The sequence below is a fragment of the Grammomys surdaster genome, unplaced genomic scaffold (assembly GCF_004785775.1).
Source record: "Grammomys surdaster isolate TR1022 unplaced genomic scaffold, NIH_TR_1.0 150, whole genome shotgun sequence".
In the NCBI taxonomy this organism is placed as follows: Eukaryota; Metazoa; Chordata; class Mammalia; order Rodentia; family Muridae; genus Grammomys; species Grammomys surdaster.
The window spans coordinates 14,588,563-14,605,733 of NW_021604608.1; positions in this window are offsets into that span (position 1 = coordinate 14,588,563).

Sequence of the window (17,171 nt, forward strand, 5' to 3'; positions counted from 1 at the left end):
TTCGATTAGTAAAATATTTGCCACATCATCATGGGGACAGGGTATTGGATTTTAATCATCGTGTAAACTGCTGAGCATAAAGTATACCCGTTTTTGTAGTGCTGGGAAAGTTCTCAGTGATCTCTGGTTAGTCAACTAAGCCATTGAGCTCCACATTCAGGAAGAGATAATGCTTCAAAAAATAAGGTGAAGTGTGATAAAGAAAGATTCTTGACATCACTCTCTACCCTCCATTTGTATCCAAAAATATGTATACTCTTATACATGTGGACACAAGCACACACAGTAGTGTCAATAAATAATAAAAAAAAATCAAGAGAGATATTCCTTGCTTACTAATATGGTATACCATTTATTACCTCAGGAAAATAGTGTTCTCTCTCAGGGTATCCACTAGGGATTGGGAAGGCAGAGGCTCTCCCTTCATAAGGAGATCCAGTCTAAAGGAGTTCTGTGTCACTATGGTTATAAAAAGAATGCGAAGCAATGTATAACTATCTCTGATTTCCCTTGCCCACTAATAAGACATGTATCTTCATCTACATTGATCACATATACTTGGCCAAACAAATAAATTATTCTCCTCTAAATCCAAACATATGTTTTTCTTTAAGAGAGAGGGAAAAGCTTCAACAGTAGTCCTACCTTTCTTTTCCTTATTTCTAGTTTAATCTCTTATTTAATATTTTAGCCTTATTTGATGAATCACATTGAAGACTAAGCCATTTTGGTTCAATCTCCCCTGTTCTTGTTGATTGCCTTTCCTTTGAGCTCTTGTTACAATTTGAATAACTATTTCACAATATTAATATACTATGAAAATATGTTGACTCTCTTGTTTCTTCTAAGTTATTATCTATAAAACAAATGAGGTCTTACTGTACTTAGTAATTACCACTCATTAACTAATATATTTATTTTTTTATGACAACAAATTTGACTTATCTATATTATGTAATAAAATATACGATTATTTAATTAGTTTTAAAAAAATCAAACTAAATTCCAACTTTCATTTATTCACCCATTTAGTCAGTCACCCATTTAGTCAGTCATTAATTTGCAGCTAGAGAGGCCAGTGATGCTTAGCCCTAGCTCCTTGAAATTCACTGTATTCTAGAATGGTCTCAAACTCTTGACAATTTTCCTGCTTCAGTTTCAAATGTGGTTAGATTACAAATTTAAGTCACCATATCATTCTTCAAAAAGATGACATTACATTTTATCTGTTCCTCCTCATAATATGTAGAAATAGAATCCCTATCTTCATAATATCATGAAGGATCATATAAAATCATTCTTTATAGATTATTAAAATTATTACAATTTTTAAGTTTATGATTCCACATTGTTTCTTTAAAATATTACATTACAAAGTAATGAATATATAGGTTTTACTTTAATTTAATTAATTAATCTTTTATACATGTTTTCTTTATATACTGCTCACTGTCTCCTCTGAGTCAGACCCTCCTACAATCCTTCCCCCATACCCTGCTCCCTGTCTGCTTTTAGTGTGTGGGACCTGCTGAGTATTTCCCCACCCTGGCACTTTAATTCTCTACAAGGCCAGACAAGGCAGCCCACAAACAGACAACAACTTTGAGATAAACCAGTTCCAGTTATTTGGGACCCACTTGTAGACCTAGATCTGTGCAGAGAGGTGAAGGTCCAGCAAGTGTATGTTCTAAGACTTTTCAGACACTGGAAGTCCCAATGGTCCAGGTTCATTGACTTTGTTGGTCTTCCTGTGTAGTTCCTATTCCATTCTCGGCCCTCATTTTCCATAAGAATCCGAAGCTCCATCTTCTGTTTGGCTATGTGTGCCTATATCTGTCTGAGTTAGATGCAGGGTGAAGCCTCTTAGAGGACAAAGTACTCCTGTCTGCAAGCATAACAAAGTATTATTAATAGTATTAGGGATTGGTGCTTGCCCTATGGGATAGGTCTCAAGTTGGGCCCATTACTGGTTGGATATATCCTCATTCTCTGCTCCATGTTCTGTGCCTGCGTTTCTTGTAGACAGGATAAATTTTGGGTTGAGTGTTCTGTGGGTGAGTTGGGGTCTCTATCACTCCACTGGGGTTCCTGTCTGGATACAGGAGGTAGTCTCTTTAGTGTCCATATCCCCATTGTAGTGAGTCACAGCAAAGTTCACCCCACTGATTCTTGGACACCTCCATTATTCCTGGTCTCTGTCTTGTCCTGGAGATGCCTCTCACCTACTCACCCCAGTTAGTTGCCGATTCCCTTCCTTTTCATGACCATGTAGCCATCACTGCTGTCTTTCCCCACACTTGATCCTGAATCTTCGATCTCCATCCCACTCCCTCTGAGCTATCTTTCTTCATCTGCCTCTTTTGACTATTTTATTCCTCATTGTAAATGAGATGCAAGATTCTTTACTTGGGCCTTTCTCCTTATTTACCTTCTTTGAGTCTGTGTAGTGTGACATGACCTGTATTTTATAGCTAATTTCCAATTGTAAGTGAGTACACACCATGCATGTCCATTTAGTTCTGGGTTATAACACTCAGGATGATATTCTTAAGTTCCACCCATTTGCCAGCAAAATTTATGATGTCTTTGCTTTTAATAGCTGAATAGTATTCCATTGTGTAGATGTATCACATTTTCTCCATCCATTCTTCAGTTGAATGACATCTAGGATGTTTCTAGTTTCTGGATATTGCAGACAAAGCTGCTATGAAAATAATTGAACAAGTGTCTTTGTGGGATGGTAGAGGATCTTTTGGATATATGCCAAGAAGTGGTATAGCTGGGTCTTGAGCATTGCATTCTCACCAGCAATGAGGAAGTGTTTCACTTGCTCCATATCCTCTCCCATGTACTATCTCTAGATAGTTTTTTTTGATATTTTATTTATTTACATTTTAGATGTCATCCCCTTTTCCTATTTCTCCTCCCTAGAACTGTCCTACTGCATCCCCCTCCTCCTTTTTGCTTTTATACTATTTTAATTACCTGCATGTATTAATGTCAGTTCTAGGTTGAGGGACTAGCAGTACAATAGATGCAAATAGTCAAGGAACAAGCATGACAATAAACACAAATAGTCAAAGAACAAGTAAGACAATAAACAAAATTCCAAGAGCACTCCCATGATCACTGTTTCTAAGGGCTTATCAGAATGGTAAAATATCTGAGCCATCTTCCGTGTCCTAGTCCAAAGTCATTTTCATGTCTGAGCCTACTTTTGTGTTCTAGCCTAATATTTTGATTCCTGTCTGAAGTTACTCCTTTTTTTTTTTTACTAGCCTAATATTTATATTCCTGCCTTAATTTACTGCTTTGTTCTAGCCTAATGTTAGATTCCTGCCTGAAGCCTATTTCTTTGTCTTTGGCCAATGTCATATTCTGCCAAGAAGGTCATTTCTTTGTCCTTGGCCCATGTCTGACTCTTACTAAATAGCCCCAAAGGCTCTCTGCCTCTCCCCCTTTATTATTTCATTAACAAGACTGAGCCTGTCTTAGGTCATTCTGAAAAAAATTGCCTTCCTTACCAATCATGGAATATGCATTATCCAAAGCAATGCACCACTGTCTTAGGATGGTAAAGCTCTGTGCAGAGTCTTACCTTTCCTTGGCTTGTCAACCTGTTAATTTAATAACTCTGTCTGGAAGTCCATTTTCAGATTCAAGCCATGTACTTTGGCCGCCAACATGCTGATGTTGTTAAAGACAAGCTTTAATATGATGGACAGGGATAAAATATTCCCAGGACAAAAAGGGCTAGCATGATCAAGCTATATATGCCATTCTTGAAGCTTGACCAAAATAGATATACTGACCTCAGCCCATGGGTAACTTTTACCTTAGCCATTCTGATAGTTGTAAGATGGAGCCTCAGAGATGTTTTGATTTGCATTTCCCTGATGACTAAAGACTTTGAAGATTTCTTTAAGTGCTTCCTAGCCTTTTGAGATTCCTCTGGTGAGAATTCTGCTTAGTTCTTTAAGGTAGCAGGTAAGACAGGACAGGTTAACTGAGGGTGGGGGAGGGGGATGCAGCCCCATAAATGTCTCCTGCAAGAGGACCTAATTGAGGGCTGCCTGAGAGACCAAGGACTGCTGGTGCAGACCATGTCAGCCAATTGGTAACTGCTGTTTAGAAGAGATGCTTTCTTGGGATTAATGGAGCTCAGCTGGAGGGTATAAAAGGAGCTTGCAGCAGTGTTAAGATGAGCTTGCTTTAGCATTTCTCATCTGCTCCCTCTGTCAGATGTAAGGTTGGTAAAAATCCTTTCCAAATCTATAAGCTGAAGATTTGTTCTATTGACAGTATCCTTTGCTTTGCAGATGCTTTTCAGTTTCATGGGGTCCCATTTATCAATTTTTGGTCTTAAAGCCTGATTATTATTGTTCTATTCAGGCAATTGTCTCCTCTACCAATACAATACATTCAAGAGTATTTCCCACTTTATCTTCTATGAAATTTAGTGTATTTAGTTTTGTGTTGAGGTCCTTAATCGACTTGAACTTGAGTTCCATGAAGGATGAAAATTATGGATTTATTTTCATTCTTCTACATGTAGACATCAATTTTCTGAAGACGCTTTCATTTTTCCAAATCTGTAATAGAGGACACATACCTAAACATCATCTAAGCAATATACAGCAAGCCACTAGCCAACATCAAAGCAAATGGATAGAAACTTAAAGCATTTCCACTAAAACCAGGGACAAGACAAGATTGCCACTCTCTCTCTCACTGTCTATTCAGTATAGTACTTGAAGTTCTATACGGAGCAATAAGACAACTAAAAGAGATCAGGGGATACAAATTGGAAAGGAAGAAGTCAAAGTATTGTCATTTGCAGATGATATGATAATATATATAAGCAACCCCAAACTTCTACCAGAGAACTACTTCAGTAAATAAACACCTTAAACAAAGTGAATGGATAAAAAAATTATCTCAAAGTAATTGATACCCCTCCTTATACAGATGATAAGCTAGCTGAGAAAGAAAGTAGGGAAAACACCCTTTATAGTAGCAAGAAATAATATAAAAACCGGTGTAACTCTAACCAAGCAAAGGACAGGTCTGTATGACAAGAACTTCAGGATGCTAAAGAAAGTAATTGAAGAAGATCACAGAAGACAGAATGATCTCCCATCCTCCTGGATAGGTAGAATCAACATAATGAAAGTGACCATCGTACCAAAAGCAATCTACAGATTCAATGTAATCCCCATCAAAATTCCAACGCATTTTTTTGTAAACCTTGAAAGAACAATTCTCAACTTCAGGTGGAAAAACATAAAACCAAGAATAGCCAAGACAATTCTGAACATTAGAAGAACTTGTGGAAGAATCACCATCCCTGATTTCAGTCTGTACTACAGAGCAATAGTGATTTTTTAAAAATGCATGGTATTAGTACAGAAACAGACAGGATGATCAATATAAGTTAATTGGAGAACCAAAAATAAACAATATTCACATCTATGGACATTTCATTTTTATTTTGATAAAGAACCCAAAACCATTCAATGAATATTGTTAAGGATAACCAAATTCTTGTTCAATTTCCATGCCTTTGAAGAACATTTGAACATTCATTTCTAAGTGCAGTCATCCTCAATCATCATTTGAAGAAAAGAAATAAAAAAGCAACCCTTAGTTGAATCTGAAAGCAATGAATTTGCCTGAGTCAGACAGACTCCATGTCAGGCTGCAAAATAGTAAGTAGTTCAGGAGGAGAACCTGAGTTTCTACTTCCCAAAACTGGGCAAGTCAGTTACTCAAACAAATGCAGGATTAAGTCACACCTCCTCAGCATGAGAAAGGACAGTCAGTACAGTTTGTGGCCAAGAGGTCAAGATGTACCCTCCTTGGAATGAACTAAGAATAGTTAGTCTGACTCATATCATCACCCAGACACCCAGAGTTAGAACCCAGCAATCAGGATATACATAGTGTATCCCTCTATAATGTTCCCCTTTTTGGTTTTAAGCCAGAATCTGTTAATTCAGTTAGGGTCCTTCCATTCCAGTGGAATTGGGCAGCTACATGTAGGAATAAATGCTCTTTGCTTTTGCATATTATTTGAGTTGGGGTGTCATTTTTTAGCGATTCACAAACTCTAACAATTCTAATCAAGAAACTGAAAATCTAAAACTGAATGAGAAAGACTCATTTTTTCCTGTAAAGATGAATCATCTTTTTACATAATCTTGGAAAATATTTACTTCATTAGTATGGCAGAATTAGACTGAATTTATTCATAAACCAAAACTCTATACTCCATAAGTGTAGTTATAAACTTAATTTAGAGAAAAGTTCACGAATCAAATCTCACCATGTTTGGTCAGGTGACTCTATACTTATGGAGTCTTTTTTCATTATTCTTTGCTTGTTTTTCTTGTTTGCCACAAAGACATGAAAAATAATAATTCTTAGATTCACCTAAGTTACCAGGACCAAATATATATTTTATCTAATATGTTATATTGTAAAACATTAAAAAAGAACATACATAAAATTACTATTGTTGATAATGAAACATAGGAATTATAATAGTTTTGGTTCCTAAAAATGAAATGTATGTAACCAATGAAAATTATTAATAAACTATGACAGTGGATAATTTTTGGAAAATTTTTAAATATTTATAAATTGGATAATACTATATTAAAAATAGTAAATAATTTAGAAGTATGGCTCATTTAAAATATAATAATAAAATTTCAAAAAGATAATTGAAATAAATTTTGGAGGGATAAATAAATCAAAGCACAGTTAACTTTTTCTAAAACTAAATAGGAACAACAGATAATAATTTAGTTTCATAGCTCAAAACTCAGAATATATTTTCTGGAACACTTACATCTGCTCTTGAGTACTCCCCAAATTGTACTATTTCAATATGTTTATAAACATAAGAGAAAAATCTAGGGATTTTAACATTATTTGAATCTTTATGTAATTCAACAAATCTTGTTTGCCCCTAGTTATAATAGATTGACAAAATATTTCTGTAAAGTTGTTTATTATTTAATAGAGACTATATCTTATATCTTAATCTATATTTTTTGACAGCATCATGTTATTCTGTGTTGGCCTCACACTGCTGATTTTCCTGTCTTAGCTTCCTGAGTGTCAGTATTATAACACATCTAACTTTTAAATATTGAATTTTAATCTCATCCCAGATGAGTGATATTCAGTTCAGTCCTCTCTTAGGAATTCATGGCTGCAACAATAAACCACTGTTTCTCATCAGCCACAGGAGTAGGAGGAGAAAAACTGACAAGCACAGTGTGCTGTACTGTTTAGAAGGCTCCATAGGTTGGATGAATTCAGAATATTTCCTTTTTTCAATAATATTTTTATTGATTATTTGGGCATTTCACATGATGAAATGTAATCACACCCACCTTCCAGTTCTGCCAGTTCTATTCCTCTACATTTATAATTTTCCCCATTTGAAGAAGAAGGAGCCAGCAGAAAGGAGGAGGAAGAAAAAATGTCCAATTTGTGTGATGGAAATATGCTCAAATTTTTAAGTGATCTCTTCTGTTTAGGTTGTTCCTTCATTGTGGAGGTGGGGGTAGACTAGGTTGAGGATAAGTGTTGTAACAGAAGCCTCCTATATCATGTCCCTCTTGGTCAACTGCAAGTCTATAGTCATCAATATTAGAAAACTAGCCTCCTTGGCCTTTGCTCTCAACAGGAGCACAGATCATAGACTTCCAGATGGTTTCTGGCAATAATACGGACAAAGGATATCCACATGGTCTTCGGAGTCAGCATATGCCATGAACTTCAGCATGGTCGTTGGTGTCAGTACAGACCATGTTCAGTAATACAGCCTTCTGCCACAAAACAGACCATGGACACTGTGATGGTTTGTATATGCTCAGCCTAGGGAGTGGCATTATTAGAAGGTATGGCCCCGAAGAAGTAGGCATGTCACTGTAGGTGTAGGCTTTAAGATCCTCATCCTAACTGCCTGGAAGTCAGTCTTCTCCTAATGGCCTTCAGATGAAGATGTAGAACTCTTGGCTCTGTCTGCATTGTGCCTGCCTGGATGCCACCATACTCCCACCTTGATGATAATGGACTGAACCTCTGAACCAGTAAGCCAGCACTGTTTAAATGTTGTCCTTTATAAGACTTGACTTGATCATGGTATCTGTTCACAGCAGGAAAATCCTAAGACAGAAACTATTATTGTTGCAGCATAGACCTAAGAAAGCTGCACAGAACAGAACCATCCACATTAAGATCCATAATACCGTATTTTCATCTTCCAATGAAATTGGGATCCTCTACCATAAAAATCAAAGGACATCTAAATTCACCTCAAAGGCCACAGTGAACAGAAACCTCTATGACTGAGTTGTGCCTTCAAACAATACTTTGCATAAACCATTAAAGGAAATTTAGTAAATATACTGGTATCCATGTTTTGTAAGACATATCAATATCTGAGATCCCGAATAATTTAGAGTCAAGAGATTTCTGCTGTATCCTCTTAAGTCCATGGCAAAGGAAGGACACCTCATCATACTTTTTTGTCCCCTAAGCTTGATGGTCATCACAAGGGCTGGCAGCAGGAGGCAGAGTTTGGAGTGGGATTTTAAAATCATTTTTATTAAACACAATGCTTATTCAAGTTTAGCCCCAATCCCTTATGATTATAACGTCTCAATACATATTAAAGTATCAAATAAACCATTAATTTTTTCTCTTCTCCCTTCCATGACTAAAATGCAAGAGCCCCCGTTAAACTTGTTCTCAAAACCCACAGGTTTGAGCGCTCTATTCTGAAAGACTTTGCCACCTTTGTTTTATCAAAATCTGAAGAACCAGAGGTAGTGGATGTGTGAATTCACAATTTTTTGCAACAATTCAAATATCAAATGCTTTTACTTACCTTAAAATTTCTCTGGATTAGCTATCTGTCTTTGGCGTTCCCTGTAAACAAATACAAAATTACAGAGAGTTTATCATCTCATATCACTGGTGGGATCTCGTATGTGCTGTTATGGAAGCTAAAATAAGGGAACTGGATGGATTATTATTTTCTCAAATTTGTGTCACTTGGAATAAAATTGTAATTGAGAAAAATGGTAGTTTACCTTATATGATCCCATTTTAATTTTGAAATGAAATATGGTGTTTCATATTTAACACTAAATTACTTTTTAATATTTTTTATAATTTATTTATTTTTTTCAAATAGTAATTCATTCACACAGGGGTTATAAACACAGAAAGGCAGGATGAGGGGAAGGGAATGACACCGGAGTGTTGGTGTTCAGAGGGAATACAGATATGTTTCAGAACAGGGTATCGGCTGGGTTCAGGGGACAGGTCACTATGACTCTGCCTATGATTCACTTGTCCTTATCTAACTAAGTTGGTATTGTCTGCCAAGGCTACCTATTTACAAGGTCTATGACTACTCAGGCTGGTAAATTTCCACGAAAGCTGCCTTTTTAAAATTTTATCAAACATACATTTATATTTTAATTGCAATTCTTTTTAAAAGATAGATTAGAGGGGGCAATTTTTCCATCCAAAACTGAGGAGTAAATATTTTAAGCTTTGTTTGTTACCTACAGTCATTGCTATGTATTTATTCTTTTTTGTTTTCTTTCTGTTTGTTTAAAAACTTTAAAAATATAGTTATTATGCTAACCAGTAGTAGGCCACACAGAAATAAATGTTGGGTGACTGTAGCTCTAGGGACATACTTTGATAATTCTTATAGAAGCTGCAATTAGTTTAGTATAAGCATGTTCAGAATGACAATCTAGAGAAACTGAGATCCTAGAAAAATAAAAGTTTCATTTAACTATTTTCTATATTGAAAATAATAATGAATAGTATTTGATACAGGAGTTTTCATTTCTTCACATTGAAATATATAATAAATGATGTGTAGATTTTCCACATACTAAAATATGCAGGCTCTAACAGTTCCCCAATGATAGTTTGCAGCCTGACATCAAGTTCAATGATGATCAATTTCCTAGAATGTGGACTGATTTCATTGACTTTTTTTCAGTGTACATAGAAGCATAAATAGATGCCAATTCTGAAAGTAGGCTACAAAGAGAAGGACAATGGATTCTGCTACAGCTCTTTTCTGTTTTTTCCATGAGTTGTTGGACACTAGCTGCCATGATCCAGACACATGCCAGAGGAGGCCTGCATAGTGGAACTACAACTTCAGCTAAAATTAACAGAGATTTGCTTTGCCAGAACACATGAGTGGATACTTGGCAGTTGCCATTTCCACATCAGCCTCTGGAATGGTTGCAGAACTGTGATGTTTAATTTCATGTGTTGGCTTAACTGGTCCATGATGCCTAGATGTAGTCAAATATTATCCTCAATGTTTCTGAAAAAGATTTCTCCCCCTTTGGTTTGTTTACTTACACCTTTTAAAAAACATGTTAGCATTTAAATCAATCGTGTATGAGGGAAAAAAAATTACTCAGTCTTTCAGCTAAAGGCTTTGAAAGAATAAATTCTGTTTTCCGGAAGTGAAAAGGAATTCTTCCAGAATTTGAATTTGTGAAATCAGTTAGGGCATGTTTGTCCAATTCAATCAAACAAAAGTCTTTATTTCTGTTTGCATGCATATGCATGGTTGACTTATCCTATCTGTGTATTCAAAGAACCTTGGATTAAAATAATTCAGTCTGGCATCCATAGTGAACATGTGACCTCTGCTTGACCTTCTGGTTGAATGCAAATTCAGTAGTGAATATGTACATTCATTTCATGAATCCTCCAACTGTCATCCTTTTCCTTACATAAAAATTACATTTTTAGTTGTCATGTGACAATTAATATAGAAAGAATAAGAATGGGATATGTTTAGGATTTACAAAGATACAGCAAAGTATAGACCCATAAGATTTACTAAATTGAAGGAAATTTTAGATTAGTTACAAATAGATCACACACACACACACAAGCACAGGTCTCTTAGTTTATTTTTAATTTCTCTGGAAAACCTCAATGAATAGAGGTTTCTTCTGACAAACTAACAGGCTGTTGAAATCATAAAGTTGCAGCAGCCAGCCAAGTCACACCTGGATTCTTCATCCAAAGAAAATGTGATATCCTAAGTGTTTTCAGCTTTATCTGCCAACTTCTATAGTAATGTGTTACATGGAGATAGATAGTTAACACGTCTATACTTACATGAATGTATAATTCCAGATTACTTTCATAACTATGCTTAATTTGTATTTATTTTTAAAATTTAAAATGTAATCGTATTAATTTTTTTCCTCTAGCCCTTTGTATTCCCTGCTCTTGCTCACTTTCAAATTTACGGTCTGACAATATCTTTATTCTTTATTTTAAATTTCTGTCCTGACATATATTATTATTCTTTTTAGTTGAGAAACTACAGTATCAAAATACACCTTCCTTTAGTGTCTAGAACTTGTGTCAAAACCAAGAGATAGAGAAGATCAATTTAGGGTGTTTCTTTTCTCATACAGAAAACAATTGAAAATGAAAGCAGCTTTTTATTTTTATATTTTTTTCAGAATTTCAGGCACAAATACAATGATGCAAGGTCACATCTAATCCCCTTTTCCCACTAGCACTGTGATAATTTGAAGAGAATGGTCCCCATAAGTTGGTAGGTTTCAATGTCAATTGGTCAAACTTCTTGGCAAAGATTAGTTGGTGTAGCTATATTAGAGGAAGTGTATTACCGTTAGTGGGTCTTGAAGTTTCAAAGGTCTGTCACAATTCTCAGCTACCTTCCATGTCTCTCTGTCACTTATTTGAGGATCAAGATTTTCACTCTCACTGAAGCAGGATGTATGGGCCTGTAAGGGTCTGTACTGATTCATTCCATAGATATTATGATTTTATGATTGTTGTTTTATTATTTTATTTTTACTGTGTAATAATAATATAATTAATGTTATATTATAATTAATATTATAATTATAATAAGCAATATGATTATGATTATACTGATTATTATTATTATTACTAAATTCCTGAATGAAGGAATGAGTGGGCCTCTGTTTTTTGTGCCTTCTCTTCAGCTTTTATCCTTCAGTTGGTTTGTCTTGTCCTATTCAAAAGTGATAGTTTTCTTTATACTATTATATTTTATTTTGGTATAATTTAAAAAAAGGGCAAATGGTCAGATGGTGTTTGTAGACTATATTTAAAAAAATAAAATGGATATTTTATTTATTTGCATTTCAAAACATTTGAAATCCTCTTTCCCAGTTTCTCCTCCAGAATCCCCCTATCCTACCTGCCCTTCCCCTGCTTCTATGAGGGTGTTCCCACCCCCACCCAACCACCCACCCCCACCCACTCATCCTGGCATTTCCCTACTCTGGAGCATTGAGCCTTCAATGGACCAAGGGTCTCTCCTCAAATTGATGCCAAATAAGTCTTTCCTCTGCTACATATGTAGCTGGAGCCATGTGTACTCTTTGGTTGGTGGTTTAGTCTCTGGGTGCTCTGGGGTGTCTGCTTGGTTGATATTGTTGTTTTTCCTATAGGGTTACAAACCCCTTCAGCTTCCTTAGTCCTTTCTCTAAATCCTCCTTTATGAACCTCATGCTCAGTCTAATGGTTGGCTGTGAGCATGTGCCTCTGAATTTGTCAGACTCTGGCAGAGCCTCTCATTAGACAGCTATATCAGGCTCCTGTCAGCAAGCATTTCTTGGCATCCACACCTGGGTCTGTTTGTTGTCTGCATATAGGATGGATCCCCAGGTGGGGCAGTCTCTGGATGGCCTTTACTTCAGTCTCTGCTCCATACTTTGTCTCCATATTTTCTCCTGTGAGTATTTTGTTCCTCCTTCTAAGAAGCATTAAAGCATCCAAACTTTGGTCTTCCTTCTTCTTGAACTTCATGTGGTCTGAATTGTATCTTGGGTATTCTGAGCTTTTTGGCTAATATCCACTTATCAGTGAATGCATACCCTTTGTGTTCTGTTGTGACTGGGTTACCTCACTCAGGATGATATTTTCTAGTTCCATCCATTTGCCTAAGAATTTCATGAAGTCATTGTTTTTAATTGCTAAGTAGTACTCCATTGTGTAAATGTACCACATTTTTTGTATCCATTACTTTGTTGAAGGACATCCGGGTTCCTTCCAGCTTCCGGTTATTATAAACAAGGTTGTAGACTTCTTTAATCCCAGCACTCCTGAGATAGAGGCAGGTGAATCTCTGTGAGTTGGAGACCAGCCTGGTATACAGAACTAGTTCCTGAACAGTCAAGGCTATACCAGGAAACAATATTTTAAAACAAACAAAACAAAAAAAAAACAAATGAAAAGAATTTATTCATTTATGAATGAATGAAAATCTAATCCTAAGAGTAAATGTTAACAACTGAACAGCCACTGTGAACAGCTAGGAGAAGTAAAATCAGTTTTCCCTGAAAGAGTGACACTAGAAATATCAATTATTCCAGGAAGGCCTCATATTTAGTAGTTTGACAACATATAATGGACTCCACACTTTGTTTGTTTTATATGTTTTTCTTTACTTATGATTTGATGAGTTTGTTTGTTTCCTTTGGCAGTGTAATTTTATTTAGATTGATTTTTGAGAAAGTACTTAAGTTTGTGTAGGTAGGGAAAGTTGATGTGGAAGGAAGAACATGATCCAAATATTTTTAAATTTAATAATTATTTTAAGTAATTAAAAGCACTTTTACTCATAAATATAATGAAATATTATACATCTATCAGAAAAGAAACCTAAAAATTAAAATTAATCAGCGGTTCCTACCTTCATTGCATTGCTTTGACAATATGGACTCTAACACTCTGAAAACACTAGATCTATTAAATGATTTTTCATAGGATTTGTCTTGGTGACAATGTTTTATCACAGACAGAAATGTAACTAATACATGAGTAAATGTCAAGAGTGAGATAGGGCTTTGACAAAATTGATTATATTGTTTATGAAGGAATGTATAAAAACTTGAGAATTTAAAAAAGGAATGTGATTGAACAATCTGGTTAGTGCTTTATTGGCCATTTTAGTAGGAGCAAAGAAGAAAGCTGAGCAGAGGACCATGTAGACCATAAAGGCCTGTATCAAGAAGTTTCCTATGGCAGAAGTCTTAACCACTGGGCTAGAAGTTATGCTTGTGTTACTTTGGCAAGAACACATGAAGCTCTTATGCTCATGCCCTGTGAATGGTCTAAGGTGGAATTGCAAAATAATGGACTAATACTTTGGCAGATGGGATTTTGAGACATTCACATGGCTCATTCACATGGTTATTAATAACTCTTATAGAGATATTCAATGACAAAGAGCAAAGAGAGCAAAAAGAAGTATGAAATGTACAGTTTCAAAGGGAGTAGTAGAAAATTTAATGTTGGATTCCAGGCTTGTGATGAAAGAGATAAAGGGATAAAAGAGAAGTTAGATTGAAAATGAAATAAAATGAGGGTTGTCCTCAGGGAAATACTCCACCCAGCTAAGATTATACCTTATGAAAAGAAAGTGTCTCAAGAATTTTCTGCTCCTAAACAGCAACAGCAAAGCAAAAGTGCTTTAGATGTTAAAAATGAACATGTTCCACCTCAACCAGGCAGTTGAATTTGGCAGTGTCATCTGTGTTTTAGCTGTAGAGTAATGAAGGGTACTTGTGAAAATGGTCTGTGAGATTTGCTTCTATGATTATGGAGACCAACTGAGGCCAAGCAATGTGTATCACGGTGTTGCCTTCATAAAGGCCTGAGATGCTGATGGATAAAAATGAATTTCTAGTTGCATTAAAGACTCCAAAATTTTAGCGATTCCAGAGTCATGTCGAGGAGTACTTCACACGAGAACTGAAAACAGCCTGTGGGAGAGAAAAAAGTTGTAGTCATCAATACTGGAAAGATGAAGTCATCTTAGTCCTGTAATATTGACATGGACTTTCAGGATTTTGATTTTTTTTTCCTATTTTATTTCAAATTTCCATTGGTCCATAATTTTCTCAATATATCCTGATTCTTCCCTTTTGTAGTGGCAACATCTATGGTGTGCCACTTTGTGTTGGAAGTTCCTGTGGTCTCTGCAACCACTATATTCAATAGATTAACAATCCATGAAAGGAAAGAAGGCATTTCAGTTCAACACTACCAAGCATAAGAACCATAAAGGTAGGTCTTATAGAGTGACAAGCTCCCTTTCTCTGCCGTCTTTACTCTCTGACTCATACTTGACAATCAAGATGTGAACTCTCAGAAATTCCTAAAGCCATGTCTTTGCTTGGCATTTATGACCTCTAATCCCATGAAATTATGAGATCAAATTAATACTTTCTTTTTCTATGTTGCTTGAGTCATTGGGTTTTGTTACAGCAGTAGAAAAGTAAATAATAAAACTTCAACAATGTATTTTCCCCAACAAAGTTCGTGCCTATGTGTGTCTGTCTCTGTGTGTCTGTGTGCCTGTGTGTTTGTGCCTGAACCCATTTAGTCCAATTAGTGCTTCCAATACATGGATGGAAGTAGAACCATTCATTGCATCATATGGAACACACTGATACGCATACCTTTAAAAGGAATGATTATTCAACCCTCAAGATCTCTAAACTACTAATAGGTCATTAGTAAAGGCTGGGTCTAAAAATTCATCACTATGTTGGAATTGGTCTGGGATTTACAGGTTCTATTTAGCTAACATCAGTTTCTGTGAGATTATAAATGCACTAACCACATCATATCCAAAAAATTATTTCATAGTTCCCTGCCTATGATGGGCTCCTGTGCTTTGTCTCACTAATGTGAGACTTTCCAGTTTTGATGGAGACTCACTTGTATCATGTGATGTTTTCCTTGAAGCAGTCTTATTAAAGGATGTTTTCCTTTAGCAGACCTGGTGTTTTTCTGGAAGCTGTCTGGTAAAAGGGCATGTGAAGTTTTTCTGGGGCAGACTCTTTAGAGAGCATGTGATGTTTGAAAAGAATGTAAATATAACCCAACCTCCAGTGGGTGGCACTCATCCATTGGTTCACCTTGCAACTCTGCTGATTGTCTGTGGGCTTTGCTGATTCTTGTCTTCTCCGATGATGTTCTTACATTGGTTTGCTTTCTTTTCCTCCTCACTGATCTTCAATTATAGTGACTTTGTAGAGAGTAACCCACCAAAGAACTTCTGATGGTATTCCACATGCTTTTTGCCGCTTTGGTGGATTCATGTTGATGGGTGGAGCTTCCCAGTTTCATCTAGATCAAGCTGCTGTTGCCTACTGCTGTTTGGTCGGGACTGACACTACTGATTCATGTTTTGTGTGTTTTGCAGGTGAAATGTACTGCTGACAGCAAAGACTGGAATCACCCCAAAAATATATTTCTAAACAGGCCCGCAATCCTGTTTCCTATTAACATTTCTTTTCCCCTATCACTGGTAGGTGGTAGGCTAGATAGGAGGTTGAAGTGTTAAAGAACCATAATTAAAGTAGGTATTGAAATATCTAAGCATACATCTCATTTTGTATTTTTGGCAAATATATACTTAAATATTTTAAATTACGTAACAGTATCTTGAGTATTTTGAACTGTTACTAACTATAACCAATAAACACCAATGATCCTTAGAATATTTTGGATTCATTTCTCTTGCCTTCCTCCATGTACACAGTAGGGAAACTGTACATACACTATATAAGAAAGTGGCACAAGTTGTCTTGTTAGATATGGTTTTGAGCATTGATTTCTTTGTAGCACTCTGCTCACACCATTGTGGTGTACATCAATGTGTTTCCTTTGTAATCAGAACAGAAACAGCCTCAAGTAAAAAGACTCAAAGCATCTTAACTCATGACAAAGATTCCGAGTCACCTCTTCCATGTTTATGCATTCATAGAGTCAATTCTTTTGTATGGAATCAATAAGTGATATGAAATATGAAGCTATAAGAAGTTATTTAGAAGGCATTTTCATTCAGTTAAGCAACTTGTATTTTAAAATAGTGTTAGAAACAAGCTATAGAGAGCTCAGTAGGACTTCTCCTATGGCTCTGGAATTCTTGAAAAGAGTGTCGAGTGAAAACACATGCTATTTGATATCTTTTACAGATAGTCATTTTGTCAATTATTGTCCTATCTTAACATTACAGTGAAATAAAAATATTATGTATCCCATAATTACAATTTGAATTTTTATCCATTACTAGAAGGGCA